Raw genomic sequence first — 17,290 nt, forward strand, 5'->3', positions numbered from 1 at the left:
ATAAAATCTTTTGAATATTTTAAAATACATAATTTTATCCCATAATGCGAATGAAAAACTAATTTCATAATAACTAAAATCAAAGATTTCAACCATAGAATAAATCACAAAAAAATGCTAAAATTTAATGCAAAAAAGTAAATAGAAAGAATACACCAGAATTATAGTGGTTCGATTAACGACCTACATCCACTCCACGGAAACCTCTTTTCCATGTTATGAATTAAAAGTGGTGTCTCTCCTTTTCCTCCACAACAAGGTAGAGAAACCCTTACAAAATCTTTCCACTGACCCGGTGAAGCAGAGTTCCTTGAATCATTTTATTCCCTATTGAAGTAGGCAAAAAAGTAAGAAATTCTTTTACTCCCTCATAGAGTATGCAAATTAAGAAACTATACATTCTATTAGTCCCTCCTAGAGTTGGCAGAGAACCTTAGATCTGATGTCGATGAAAGTCTCCCTAGAGCCACCAAGGAACTAAGGAAGAAACTTGAAGAAGATGATGAAAACCTTGCTTGGAGCAACCTTTATGAATCCCTCATAACTCTCCCTCACAAGGCTCTCTCTCTCTCTCTCTCTCTCTCTCTCTCTCTCTCTCTCTCTCTCTCTTTCTCTCTCTCCCTCTCAAAGTACTCCTCTCTTTATTCTCTAAGCTCTCTCTCAGGCCAACCCTACAGCAAAAGATTTGCCCAAAGAAAAATATAATTTCTTAAATAGAGAGCCATAAAAAACCCTAATTTTTAATATGGTGGCACTGATCATCCAGTGTGATCATACTATGATGTATGATTAGTTCAAAAATACTTATTTAGCTAGTATGAATTGCATTTCCATGTATGATTAGTTTAAGAGAAATAGATAGGTCAACCCAGATGATTATAATATCATCATGGACTACTTATACATAATTATTAAACTTCATCTAGTATGATACCCAATGATGCCTTATTATCACACGCAATTCTATGTCATGTAGTATAAAAGATGTCAATCATCATGGATGATTAGTTGAAAAACTATGGTCTTTATCTGACACAATAAATGGAGATCCCTTATCGCCCCATGCATGTTCTCTATCATCTAGGATGATCATCATCGATTATCCTGTACGATCAAATCAATTTAATTTCATCATAATTGTTCTCCTAATCAAATAATTAATTTAGGCATGATTATCATATATAATCTAGGATGATGAAGCTTATCTTGTACGATATGAAAAAAATTTAAATTATATAATCTTGCCTAAATTGTAATTGGCGACTTATTTCTTTATTAAATGGTATCGTCCTGTACGATAAAGATTGTCTAGGATGGTTAGCTCTAAAAATAGAAATTTTTCTAAGTCTTTGACTCACTCCCTTAAGTGTGCTGTACAAGCTTACTTAGCTTTTGGATCCACCACAGTGCTTTTTTTACTCAAGAAAGGTAAAAATAGTTTTGAAACTAAAATAATAGATTGACTTAACCCTAGTATACCCAAATGTGATATATGGACCTAAAATGCTAGCACATATGCAAATAAACTTTAGTATTAGGAGATAACATAGTGGATATTTATAGGAAAACATAAAGTAGGCATATGGTGTTGCAGCACTTGAAAAATTAGTACCGCTGTGGCTAACAAATGAACTAACTTGATGGAAATGCTTTTTTGGTTCTACTTTGGTGCTTTATGATGTGGATAAAATACTTAGTGAATAATTGCTTCACTTTGCTACAAGTTGTGCACTTGGAAAGTTACAACTACTACATCACAACATTATTATCTTTTGAATGCTGTGACAACGGAAGAGAAATTTAGGTGTTGTGTTGCTATAGAGAGTGTTCCTACAACACTTAATATTATAAAAAATGGCACTCTAAAGCTTAAATTTTAACACTCTGGCACTATCCAACAGAGAAGTTAGCTCTACAATTTCAATATTCTGAAGCTTCGATGATTCCTTTGATGGCATTATGGTGTTGTTTGTTCTAACATTGTGGCACTATATGAAATTTAGAATAGTATTCATATTTTATATTTTTCCTGCACAATAGATCTAAATAACACATTTTCATTAAAAATATTACACATAAAATAACATATTATTTAAACTTATCAAAATTCTCCCCACCTAAAACTATTGCTTGTTCTCAAGCAAAAAAATAAATTACAATTTTCCATAAATAATTAATAAAGTAAAAAAAATTAATTTAAGATTACAAAAATATAGGATAATATATCATAGTCTAGAAGTAGTAAAAATGAATAAGATTGTAATTCTAGCTTAGAAAAAATGCTAAAAATTATATTAATCATTCATCATTATTATGGCTTAATTTTAATTTACAGGTAATGCAGGCTGTAGAGTAATCTATAGAACTATGAAATAGTTTAGGGATCTATCTATCAATTCCTAATATTGCTTAAGTTTTCTTTGATATAAAATTATAAAAATCAAACTTAATATATGCAAGTATATGTGTTGAATCAAGTAATAGAGTGATAGGGCAAAGTATAGATCCCAAGAGGAAGATATACTTACTTGCAATTCACTTATACTGTATATTAAAATTATAATAATTATCCTACTCAAATAAAAATAGTTGTCATGAAGATTCAATGACTTAAATAAATTAGATAAAGATAATGAATACAATATATGGACATAATATTTTGGATTGATGAATGTAAATAACATATTTTTTTAATGATTCTCTTTTAGTTATGATGCTATTCATAGCATATGCATTCCTAGATCTCTTTTGAGCTTGTAGGATCAAAGGATGTCAATCATCTTCTTTTGGTTATTTCATCTCCCTACGAATTATTATTTTTCATACTAGATGCCTAAGCATGTGACATACTAATTAAATATTCCTAGTTATACCAACTTCCCTTCGTCGAGACCCCACATTACATATAATTTTAACTACACATTTGGCCACTACATGTATTAAATTAAGATTTGAAAAATTAGAAAACATCATTTTAATCATTTATGGAATAATATAACTCATTAGTACTTTATATAATACTTACTTCATTAATGCAAAATTAGTGAATTTAGCCAGACATGAAGAAAAGTTGAATCAAACTCATTTTTATTAATATCATGATATAAAGTTAATATAAGAGATAGATATCAACAAATAGGTTCAATGGATCTCCACTACACTCCATTTTACTTACAGGATTAATTCTATAAATACAAGATAAATACTCTAATGATGGTATCAAGCACTTCTCTAAATATCCTCAGTTGCCATCCTAAGGGAAATTAAGAAAAGTAATCAGAATAATATTAAAATTATCCAAGTGACTCAACTCCCCTGTAAATATAACATAATGACTATTTATAAGAAAATATAAATAGGCATGTTGCATTGAAATTTTTAAACAGATTGGCACCACTACCCCCAACAAATAAACTAGCACCACTATGTTATTTTTCTTATTCCATCATGACACTTGCTAACATGGATCAATTACTTTAGTGAACAATCTCATCACTTCGCTAGCTGTTTGTGGTGCTACTTCTTTAGAAAGATATAACTTCTATGATGTGGTGCTACTTACTTTCATATGCAGCAGTACCGAAAGGGAAATTTTTGTGCCGAAATGTTATTATTTGTAATTCCACGGTGTTGGATAATAGAACACTCGGTGCTACAAAGTTTATATTTGGATGTTACAGTGCTATCCTATAGAAAAGGAAGTGCTGTAATGTTGATATTTTGGCATTATGATGATGTCTTCGATAGCACTATGATGTTGTTTATTCCAATGCCATGGTGCTATATATAACATATAATTTTTATGCCTTTTATATTTTTTTTCATACACAATAAAACAAAAATAATAGATTTTTACTAAAAATAGAATGCATAAAATAATATATTATTTACACTTATCAAATTCACTGTAGCATATAAAAGTCTTAATAAGATGTTAGACCTATTATAATTGTCCCAATGCTAACCATTAGGATGGGGTGAATTTGCAATTTAAAAATCTCTTGGTAGGTAAAAGAAAACTGTTTTATGATTTTAAGCATAATGAAAATTTTCCAAAATAAAATTTTTAACCACAAAATTAAAAGTGCAGAAAATTAAAAATGAAGTAAAAAAAGAAGAACATATAAATTTATAGTGGCTTTGTTCAACTAGACCTATGTACACTCCTTGAAGACTCCCTCTTTAAGTATTGCACTATACCAAAGTGACTCTACTTTTTCTTTGAAAACAAGGTGGAGATGCCCTTAAAATTAACCTCTCTTCTACCATTCCCTGGTGTGGCAGAGTACCATCATCCTTTCACACCATCCTGATGTAGATAGAAAATCGTCATCCTTTCACACCCTCTTATTGTCGGTAGTGTACCATTGTCCTTTCACACTAACCTAGTGTCGGAAGAGTACCATCATCTTTTGACACCCTCCTGGTTTTAGCAGAGTACCGATGCTCCTTTAAAAATCTTCTTCTAAGAGACTTTAAGAGAGTAGGGAAGAACATTAAAGAACAAGCAAGAGATTCTCACCATTGGGCAACCTTGTGAATCCCCTCATAATTCCCTCTTAAGAAATCTCTTACTCTCCAATGTTAAGAAACTCTCGAAAATACTCTCCAAGTGCACTATCAAAAGAAATTCACAGTAGGAGTTCTTTAACAGTCAATTTTAAGTTCTCTTATATATGAAAGACACCGAAAACCATTCAGAAAATTAAAAATTTAAATTTGACAGTCTTGGATCGTATAGTATGATTGCATATCGTACATAAAATCAATTCAAAAATTGCTTGTATGATCCTATTTAAACTGATTTCATACTCTAGTTTAAATATGTACGAACTGACATCATAATCAGTTCAAAATTGAATAGATTCATCTTGTATGATTCGTACAATATGATTATTTTTAAAAATTTAAGTTTTTACACTCCCTAGCCTGTGTATGCATGGTTACCTAATTACAATCACACTCTCTTAGACTCAAGAAAAATATAAAAAGTACATATTTGAATTATACTAAATCCTAATCTAATCTATCTTGAAATCTTCAGTAGTCTGGAGTATAATTTTTTTGAAATATTAATACACACAGATAATACTTTCAATATATGTTAGGAGAAATAGAAATCAACACTAAGATTCGGGAATCATAAAAAACACACATGATATAAAAACATAGTTATAAATACTAAGTTGTAATAATCTTCCCCTTTTTTATGATGGCAAAATAATTATTACTTGAGTTAACAGTTAAAGCAAATATTTCACTTCTCTCCCCCTAAATGAAAGACCAATTTAAAATAAGGGGTTTCCATGAGATCAAAAATACAAATAAATAAAAAGAAAAGAAAAGCAAATAACTAAAACTATAAAAATCATAACAAAAACTAAGAAATTCATAAAACTACTAAAACAAAAATTAACTCGAATAAAACATATACACATTCACAATACACATTGACACATTCACAATACAACACATACATACTCAACACATATACATACATTCACACAACACACATACATCAAACAACAAGCAAATAATCAAACAATATTATATTATGTCTCCCTCTTTTGACAACGAAATAATGGGAAGAAAATCTTGAAATGAAGAGTTTCTAAGGAAAAATCAAAGTAGTTGAAAATGAAAAAAGATTGTAAACTAATTGCAAATACATTATTTACTTCCAAATTTTAAAAAGTAAAAATTCATATTTTAAATCAAAGAATATCTAGATAAGAAAAGTCAATCGGGTTCACTGATCATATTAGACAAATTGAATAAAGATAATTGTTGCAAAAAGGATGAAATAAAAATAAATTTTTTTCTAATTCCATAGTGAAGATTATTGTCAATAATATAAATTTGAATAGAAGTTTGACTGATAATGAAAAAACTGAATAGATTTTAAAGATTAGCGATATTGTGATTCTTTTCTAATTTTTGTGGCACACTCTATGCATCTTTTAAATTTAGGCTAACTTTCTGCCTCTTTTTAATTTGATAAATATTATGCATCTTTTTTAAACAAGTGACACATTTTATTCATCTTTTCCAGTTTGTCACACTTTGTGCATCTTTTGATATTTTTTATCTTTCCAATATCAATAAATCATAACTCAAAATTGAATAATTAATAAAAATTAATACATTGAAAAAAATAAGATAAAATTAAGACATCAATCTTACAATAATTATAGCTAAGTTATATTTATCTATAAGAACAAGAAATTGATCTCCTTATCTACATCTAGACATAATTTTAATTCAAATTTTAAAAGATTAAATTTTACAAGAAAATTAATTTGCAGAATAAAATTATTCAAAATTTAATTCAAGAGATCAACCACAAATGAGTTTTTTGGAGAAAGATTGAAATTTTAAGAAGTAAAATTTTTATGCATGTCATCAAAAAATTTCATTATTTCATTTATCATTAAAAAAAACACAAATAACATATTATAAGAAATAACACATGAAATCATTAGCACACGAAATAATTAAAAAATACAAGAAAAATATTTCAACAACAATCTCATAAGCTCATTATTAACTACATCACAAAAGTAAAACTAATAATCAGAGGGGCCTTGATCTTAAGGAGGTGGTTTGCTAAACACTGAAACATAACTATTCATCATAGCCATATTGGTATTAATGGAGTCTATATGCTTGGTTCTAGAATATTGAATATGATTCTTTGAAATGTATATATCACTAGAATTATTACAGAAAATAGGAATTGTGCCAATAGAAAATCCTAAGTCAACCAATTATTATTTTAACCAAAGAACTTATGCCACATAACTACCTAAGGTAATATATTATGCTTCAATAGTAGATAGAGCTACTCAATTGTGTTTTTTACTAGACCATGAAACTAAAGAGTTTCTTATGAATTGATAAGTTCTAGATGTACTTTTTCGATCAACCCTACATCCTACAAAATTTATATTAGAATATCCAATGATTTCAAAGAAAAATCTATGCTTAGGATACCAAATTCCTATGTTTTGAGTTGCTAAAAGATATCTTAGGATTCTTTTTACTACTATCAAATATGATTCATTTGGATCAGCTTAGAATCTAGCACACAAATAAACACTTAACATGATTTTTGGTCTGCTAGCTATCAAGTATAATAATGAACCAATTATTCCACTAAATTTCTTTTGATCAATAGATTTCGCTTAGGGTCCATATCTAACCATACTGAGGAACTCATTACGGCATTCAAATATTTAGCATTATCCATTTCATATTTCTTGAGGATATCCTTAATCTACTTTGATTGATTAAGAAAAGTTCTTTCCTTATTTTTCTTTATACTAAAACCAAGAAAATAACTTAAATCTCCCATCAAACTCATCTCAAATTTACTACTCATTATTTTTTAAGAATTATCACATAGATTTTTATTTATTGATCCAAATAAAATATCTTCAATATATATTTGAACAATGAGTATGCCATCTCCTATCCTTTTCAAAAAAAGAGTGGTGTCCACACTTTCTTTCACAAATGATCTCCCTAATAGGAAAATACTTAATCTCTCATATCAAGTCCTAGGTGAATGTTTCAATTAATGCAATGGCTTCTTCAATTTAAACACATAATTAGGGAATTTAGAATTTTTAAAAATTTGATGTTGCTCAACATAAGCTTCCTCTTATATCACCCCATTTTAAAAGGAACTATTAACATCTATTTGATATAATTTAAATCCATTAAAAAAGGCAAAGACTAGCAAAATCCTAATTGCTCCAAGTCTGGTTACAGGGGCAAAAGTTTCCTTAAAATAAATCCCTTATATTTGATTATACCCCTTGGCCACCAATCTTATCTTATTTCTAATCACAACTCCTGATTCTTCATTTTATATCCCACTTAGTTCCCATAATACTTTAATTCTTAGGCCTTTCAATTAACTCCCAAACATCATTTCTTACAAATTGGTTCAACTCTTCTTTCATGGACAAATCTAAAATTCATCCAAAAGTGCTTGATTTATATTAGCTGGATTAACTATTGATAAAAAAGCAGAATGGTTCACTTCTTTCCTAAGTCCATGAATAGTCCTAACACCCTCACTAGGTTCACCTAAAATTAATTACTTATGGTGATTTTAGAAAATTTCCATTTTCTAGGCAAAGCATTTTCTTTTTCAACTTTTTCTTCCTAAATTATATTTTAAATTCCTTGAAGATATTTTTAATATGTTCTTCTTCTAATTTTGGCTCTTCTAAAATACCAGATTCAACAAACACAACTTGTGTGGTCTCCTCAACTACCAAAAATCTCTTGGTAAACTCTCTTCAATATTTTCTAATATTAGAATATCCAAGAAAATTCTGTTCATCAAAATTTGGATCAAATATTTTTAAAGAAGTTTTACCATTATTGTGAATCAATGCCTTACATCTATAAATATGCAAATGTGAAAGATTTGGTGTTCTACCCTTAAGAAGTTCATAGGTTATCATGTTCAACTTGGATCTAATGTTCACCCTATTCAAAACATAATAAGCTATACTAATTGCTTTAGCCCAAAAATATTTTAAAAATGAGTATTCTATCAACATGGCTCCAGAGGCTTCAATTAATACTCTATTCTTTATTTCTACTACCCCATTTTACTGAGGGGTCCAAGGTGCTAAAAATTTGTTATCAATTATTTTCTTTTTAGAGAAATCTTAAAATTTTTCTTTTTTAAATTCTCCTCCAAGATTACTTTAAACTGATAAAATCTCGCATCCTAGCTTTCTTTGAATCAAAGTAGAAAAACTTCTAAATTCCTAAAATAATTCACTCTTATAAAATAAAAATTTAACCTAAGTGAATCTTAAAAAATCATCAATTATGACCAAGAAGAAGAATATCTTTTGCACAAATTTGTATTTCCAAAATTTGGTTAGCTTTTTGAAAATAAATTCCATACAAATTCTGGATCAATTGCTTGGAAAATCATTAAAGATGGAGGAGTGTTTTTAAAGCCAATTATTAGATGGGAGATAGCTAATGGTAATATCATAAATGCTAACAATGACATTTGGATACTTGATAAAAGCTTAAACAAATAGCCTTCCTATGTTAATCCCCTGCTCACAGATGATATCAATGTGGACAAATTTGTCTCAGGGAAAATTTGGAATATTGCAGAACTCAATGAATACTTTGGTAAAGATCTAGTGAATCTGTTTTGTAAAATTCCAATTAATCCAGATCTTTACTGTGATAACATGGTTTATTGTTTATATTCTTTGGAAAATCAATTTCTAAACTAGCTACCGAAGCTTCACCTCAAATTTCTAACCAAGCTGCTTATTGGAAATGGATAAAGAAGGCTAAGTTACTCCCTCAGGTTTAAAAATTTTGGTGGAGATTATTCAACAATGCAATACCAACCTTTGATTTCCTTTGCTATAGAAGTTTAAAAATGCACAATGGTTGTCCAAGGAATTGTAATATTCAAGAAGATGTTGAGCATGTGGTAACTAAATGTAGTAAGCTTGTAAGCATTTTTCAAAATTTGGAAAAATGGGGTTTTAAATTTCCCGTATTCAATTCAATGGAGGATTGCTTGGATTGGATATCTCTTCAAAACTTTTGGACAACCAATTTATTTTGCAATGTAATATACTTTTCTTAGAAAGATAGAAATATATTGGTTCATGAAGGAAAGGATCACTCTCCTCTTTTCATTACTTCTGAAGCAATCAGCTTAGCTTCATATTCAACATTCTATTCTGGCTTTAAATCGAGTAAATGGGTTGCTAATCAGCATCATTTGTTGTTGAATAACCATTGTCATCCCCATCCACTAGATTGGATAAAGGTTAATGTAGATGAATCCTTATTAAAATCATACAATGGAGGAATTGGAGGTGTTTTTCGGGACTACAAATTCCAGTTCTTGTTGGCTTTTGCACATCATGTATTGCCAAAGCCATTCAAGCAATCAAAGGAGTAGTCAAAGATTGGATGCATAACTACAAAGGAATCATAATTGAAAGTGATAACTCCAACATCATCAAGCTTTTTCAATCGATCTATTACAAAGGTAAAAAAGATTTGGATTTTCCTTTACAGATTTCCATAATGTCATTTTCAATTGTATTGATAGGAATTGCAATAAATTAGCGGATCTATGTGCTATTTATGCAATCCTTAGCTCTTTCATTTGAGATGATTTAGTGCTTCATAAGGATCCTTCCTTTTTTATTTCTATATTAAAAGAGGAATCTGATGGCATTGGATAGTTTATTCTCTTTCCTCTGTTTGATAATATTTTTGCATAGATTGCATTTTCCTCAAAAAAAAAAGGAAACACTTTACCTCCTAGAATTACAATGCTAAACGATCCAAAAAGATCCATATGAATGACTTCCAATGGTTTGCAAGTTCTAAGATCTTTAATGGAATGAAAGGAGGACTTCACCTATTTTATTAATTAACATGCATCACACATGTGATCCTTAGTAAAGTCTACTTTTGGTATTCTTCTAATGAGTTCTTTTTGGGTAATTTTTCTAATATTTTTCATGCTTGTGTGACAAAGTCTCCTATGCCATAACCCTGATTCATCAGTAATTATTTTGAGATAAAAGTATTAGATGATTTAATAAAATTCAAATCAAGCATGTACACATTATTTATCCTAATTTCATGCAAAATATCAATTCTATTTTAGCTTATTATGCAGTTAGTGGGAAAATTTTTTTATATTATAACCTTTATCATACAGCTGACTAATACTTAACAAGTTATGCTTTAAGCCTTATACCAATAAGACATTTTCAATGAAAAAATTATTTAAAGTTATAATCATACCTACCTATGCCTACCACTTTCCTGGTGGTATTATCTTCAAGTGTAACCTTTCCTCCATTCCTGACTTCTAGTGATATGAATTGTATTGTATCTCCAGTCATATGCTTTGAACATCTATTGTCTAGGCACTAAATGCTCATGAGGTTTTGTATGAGAGTATTTCTACAAAATGATTAAATGTTAAACTTGGGAACTCAAAAAAGTTTGGGTTCCCCTCTTAACAAAAATAATATAGATACATATTTGAGATACTGTGATTTATGCATCTTAGGTTTCCACACTAAATGAGTTTTATTGTGAATAGTACAATAGTTTAAGGTATTCCCAATCAATCCACAAAAAAATTTTTTACTCTAGGAAAAGAATTTATCAATCTACATGTATTATTTTATCTTTTTCTAGGTTTTGACATTTAGACTTATGATTATGATTAAAAAAATTTTCAAGTGTTGGGGGTATCTTATTTTCCCTAAGAGCTTTCATTTTTTCTCTAAGATATGAATTTATACCTTCTAAAACTAAATTATCCACTTTCAAATAATGCTCTCTATTAACAGATTCATCCATAAATATTTTAAATTTTTTTTCAAGTTCATTATGTAATAATTTAAATAATTTATGCCATTTATTCAAATCAGCAAACTCATCCAATAACTTTATGTGGTTGCTATCAATCAATGCGTGATCTTTCTTAAAGATTTCATGCTATTTTAATAATTCTAAAAATTCTATGTTCAAACTAGTAAGCTGATTTTTGAGTTTCCTATAAGCAATATGAATTTTATTGGAGACATCAAATAATTCTTTATAAGTTAAGCCACATACATCTTCTTGATCTAATTGATCAAGTTTTTTGGCCATTAAACACAAGTTAGTGACTTCCTCCTCTTCTTCTATTTCTGAAGAAATTGAAGCTGAGTCAACAAAAATGCACTTTGAAATCTCTTCTTGCCCTTCTTAAATTTGTTTTCTCCTCAACCTTCTCCTTGCTAGGATTTGTAGAGAGAGTTGCTGTTTACATGTTTTACATTCTTGCAACTTGTATTATTTTGATGATTTCAAATATTATTGTTTTATATATCTCCTAACACTTTTTGAAAGATTTGTTTTTGCTCTAGTGTGTACTAACATTTCAGGAAAATAAACTCCAATCAATAAAGACTTCAATTTATTCATTTGTAAATTAAAAGTTTTGAAATGAGAGAGAGTGATTGTAATTGAGTGAAAAATCACAACACACACTCTTTGGGGACAATTTTTGTGAACTGATCGTACGGAATGAACTTGGATCGTACGGGACGATCATGTTAATTAACCCTCAGAAGAGCAATGGATCGAACAAGCGGGTATAAACGTTTCTAAGTCCTAGTCGTCCAGGATGAATTTAATATTCATCCCGGGACGAACGTCTCTGGATTCTCACCTTGTACTGTTCCTCCGACAAAAAATATGGTTCATACTAGGACAAAGCTCTCTGTATGAGATCGTACAGGACAAAATTAATTTTCATCCCTAGATGAAACTCTCTGTATGCGATCATACAAGACAAAATTAATTTTTGACCCTGGACGAAACGCTCTATATAAAATCATCCCAGGACGAAACCTATTCATCCCAGGACGAACTGAACCGACTTACGTCATTTGGTTACGTCCTGTAGAATTTTGGGAATCGACCTACATAATAACTATTTTGTACCGGACGAACCTAGTTCGTACGGGACGATGAGCGTGTATGAACATAATTTGTACTAAAATATATTAGGATCATATCCGACACTTTAAGTAAAATTGTCCAGGATGATCCACGATCGTACGGGATGATCCACTGCGTACATAATTGAAAAGTTACAGTTTTTGGGCAGTTTTTCCTTTCTTTGTATATATAACCCAAATTAGACTGCCACCCAATCTTTTTGCTCATTGATCTTCGTGCCTATTGGAAGAAGAATAAAGAAGAGAGTGAGAGAAAGCATTCAAAGAAGGATTTCTACCATTAGAGCATGAAGGCTTTGCATAGTGTTCAAAGGTAAGATTTCCTACTTGTGATTTGAGATTACTTCACTCTTTTTCTTTCTTCCATCTAGATTTCTTGGGAAAAGATCTATCAAGGTGATCCAGTTCTCTTCCAACACTTAGAAAGTGTGAAAGGACGAAGGGTTCTCTTCCCACACTAGGAGAGTGTGAAAGGATGAAGGTTTCTCTGCCCACACTAGGAGAGTGTGAAAGGATGAAGGATTCTCTGCCCACATTAGGAGAGTGTAAAAGGACGACGGTTCTCTGCCAACACTAGGGAAAGTGTAAAAGGATGACGGTTCTCTACCGCACCGGGTAATGGTGAAAAGAGTGTTTGTAAAGGCTTCTCCGCCTTGCTGTGGGTGCAAAAAAAGAGACACTATTGGTATTAGTGCAATACTCAGAGGGTGCCTCTAGGGAGTGGATGTAGGTCTGATTTAGATCGAACCACTATAAATCGTGTGTCTTTTTATTTTACTATTTTTTTATTTTCTGCATTTAATTTTGTGTTTTAAAAATTGTGGTTGAAAAACTTTTTATAAAAATTCATTAAAGTTTAATTTCAGTTCGATTTATCAAAAGAGGGAAAATTTTTAAATTCTAATTTACCCCCCTCTTGGTAGCTTTGGGACATTAACTTAGGTTTAACAACCTATTCACTAGACTCAACAAGTGGTATCAGAGCTTTGTTTCAAAATTATAAGTTTAAACTACTTTTTGATTAATGTAGATGGTTACATTTGGAAACTGAAATACACCTGAGGGTTATTCTTTTACTAGACCTCCACTATTTGACAATATACCTTTTGATTTTTGGAAAACACGCATGTCTACTTTCTTACAATCACTTGATTATCGTATGTGGATCTTAGTCCAAGAAGGTTATACAAAACCAATCAGATTAGTTGATGAAGTTAGGGTAGAAACACCTTTTGTAGATTGGACTATAGAAGAGCATGACTTAGCTCAACTAAATGCTAAATGTTTAAATAACTTCTTTTGTGCATTAAAATCTGAAGACTACATGTGGGTTTTCACTTGCTAAAGTGGAAAGGACATATGGGATAGACTTTTTATAGCTTTTGAGGGGACTAATGAGGTTAAGCAATCAAGACTTAATATCTTGTTACCTAATTATGAATTGTTTCGCATGAAACCAAATGAATTCATTTCTGATATGTACACAAGATTTACATAAATTGTCACCTCTTTGCATGCACTTGGTAGGGAACTAACGAATGCTGAAATGGTTAATAAGATTCTTCATTATTTACCTACTGCTTATGATGCTAAAATTACTACAATTATAGAGTCTAAAGAACTAAACATTTATTATATTAATAATCTTCTTGGTTCACTCATTGCTTATGAGTAAGGGGTAAGTCAAAAAAAGATTGATGCAGGTGAACCACGAAAGGAGAAGAATATAGCACTAAAAGTGGAAGAGTCTGACAGTGAACACTCATAATCTGAGGATGAAGATGATATTGTATTGATGACTAGACAATTCAGAAGCTTTATGAAGAGGAAGAAGAAGAGATGCCAGCAATGGAATAGAGGTAAATTTAACAGAAATGGCAAGGTTTCTAATGAAGCGATTTGTTATGAATGTAGGAAACCAGGTCATATCAAGGCTGATTGTCCAAAACTCAAAGCCACTCCTAGCAAGGAGAAGGTAAAGGAAAAACCAACTGTGAAGAAGGGAAAGAAGAAGTTTCAAACAGATTTTTGGGCAGACTCAGCTTCAGATTCATCAGAGACTGAAAAGGAAGAAGAAGTCACCAATCTTTGCTTGATGGTAGATAGTATAGATCAATCAGATCAAGAAGAGGTATGTGACTTAAGTTATGATGAATTATTTGAAGTTTCTGAACACATGCATGATGCATATAGGAAAATGAAAAAGATGCATGCTAGTGTAACTCTAGAATTGGAAGAACTTAAGAAAGAAAATAAAATCCTTAGAAAAGATCATGCTTTAATAGATGACAATCATATGAAATTACTTGATGAATATGATGATCTAAATAAAAATCATGAGATTTTAAAATCATCCTATGCTTATCTTGAAAAAGAATTTAAAAAATTTAAGGATAAGTCAGAGAGAAAAACATATCAAATCAATTATACAAATCAAATCTTGGAAGATATGAATTCATTTTATAAGTTGAAAATTAGAGCTCTCAAGGATAATAGGATACCCCCCAAACTTGAAGATCTTATAAATCCTAAATTTTATCCTAAATATATGGAATCCCTTAGAAGATAAATAAATGGTAGAAGACTTAGGAATACTTTTCCTAATGTCAAATGTAATAATTATGGATTATTTGGATATATAATACACACCTGTACTTTGAAGATGAAATCTGATTTGGTGTGGAGACCTAAGATGCATAAACCTAGACATATCATACTTGCATCTGATTATAAATTGCTAAAAGGTGAACCCAAACTTATTTGGGTTACCAAGTCTAACATTTGATATTTTTGTAGAGTCACTCTCACACAAGACCTCGTGGGAGCATATAGTACCGTGACAGCGGATGTTCAAAGCATATGACTGGAGATACTGCTCAATTCATAACGCTGGAAGCCAGGAGTGGAGGCAAGGTAACACTTGGAGTAACACCACAAAGAAGGTGGTTGGATCATGTATGATTGGAAACTTGAAAAACTTTTTTATTGATAATGTGTTGTTGGTTGAAAGATTAAAGCATAATTTGTTAAGTATAAGTTAACTATGTGATAAGGGTTATAGTGTAAAATTTTTTCCTACTAGTTGCATATTAAGCATAAATAGTAAAGATGTGTTGAATGGAAAGAGGGTAAAAATGTTTATATGCTAGATTTAGATTGCACTCATACTCCTACTGCCTTTTGTTTAAAAACTATTTCTGATGAGTCATGGCTTTGGCATAGGAGACTTTATCATTCTACCATGAAAAACCTTAGAAAGATTACCCAAAAGAATTTAGTGAGAGGTATATGAAAACTAGAATTTAATAAGGAAAACCTTTGTGATGCATGTCAATTAGGTAAGCAAGTGAAAGTCCTCTTTTCAGTCCAATAAGGATCTTAGAACTAGTAAACCTTTGGAAATCTTACACATGGATCTTTTTGGACCAGTTGGAACTGTAAGTCTAGGAGGAAAGGTATACGGATTTGTTATAGTGGATGATTACTCAATATTCACTTGGGTTAGATTTCTATTTAATAAGAGTGAATCATTTGAGGAATTTAGAAATTTTTCGACTTGGATTGAAAGGAAATTATGGCGTGAAATTATTTCTATACAAAGTGATCATGGAGGAAAATTTGAGAATGAAAGATTTGAAAACTTTTGTAAAGAGAAATGAATTGATCTCAATGTTTTTGCACCTAGAACCCCTCAGCAAAATGGGATAGTCAAAAGGAAAAATAGAACATTAATAGAAACCGCCCAAGCAATGTTGGCAGAATACTCATTTCCTAGATATTTTTGGGCTGAGGCGGTTAGCACTGCATGTTATGTTCCGAATAAGGTGAATGTGAGATCAAATTTAAATAAAACACCCTATAAATTACTAAAAGGATGAACACCTAATTTGTCACATTTGCATATTTTTGGTTGCAAGGTGTTTATTCATAATAATGGAAAATCTGCTTTAAGAAAATTTGATCCAAAATCAGATGAAGTAATTTTTGTTGTATATTCAAGTGTTAGAAAATCTTATAGGGTATTCAACAAAAGAACTTTGGTCATTGAAGAGACCACACATGTTGTATTTGATGAATCTAAAAATTTGGAAGAGCGAGCTAAATGTTATTGAAGATGAGATTGAGGATAACTCCCAAAAGATTGATAGAATAAACTTGGAAGAAAATATGGAAGAGAATTTAGAGATAGAAAACCCTTTGCCTAGAGATTTGAGATATTATAAAAACCACCCAAGGGAATTGATTATAGGTGAACCTAGTGAGGGTGTTAGAACTAGGCGTGGATTAAACAAGGAAGTCAATCATTCAGCCTTTATTTCAACTATAGAACCCACTAATATTGATCAAGCACTTTCTGATGAATTTTGGATATTGGCCATGCAAGAAGAGTTGAATCAATTTATAAGAAATAAAGTTTGAGAATTAACTTCAAGGCCAAAAGATCAAAGCATAGTTGGAACTAAGTGGTTCAAAAATAAAAAGAATAACTCAGGAATAGTCATTAGAAATAAGGCTAGATTAGTTGCTAAGGGGTATAATCAGATTGAAGGAATTAATTTTGAGGAGACTTTTGCCCCTGTTGCTAGACTTGAAGCAATTAAAGTTTTGTTAGCCTTTTCTTGTTTTAAGGGTTTCAAATTATTTCAAATGGATGTGAAAAGTGCCTTTTTAAATGGGGTAATTGAAGAAGATATTTTTGTAGAATAACCTCCAGGTTTTGAAAATTCTAAATACCCAAATCATATTTTCAA

Source organism: Dendrobium catenatum, unplaced genomic scaffold (genome assembly GCF_001605985.2).
Source record: "Dendrobium catenatum unplaced genomic scaffold, ASM160598v2 fragScaff_scaffold_1089, whole genome shotgun sequence".
Lineage (NCBI taxonomy): Eukaryota > Viridiplantae > Streptophyta > Magnoliopsida > Asparagales > Orchidaceae > Dendrobium > Dendrobium catenatum.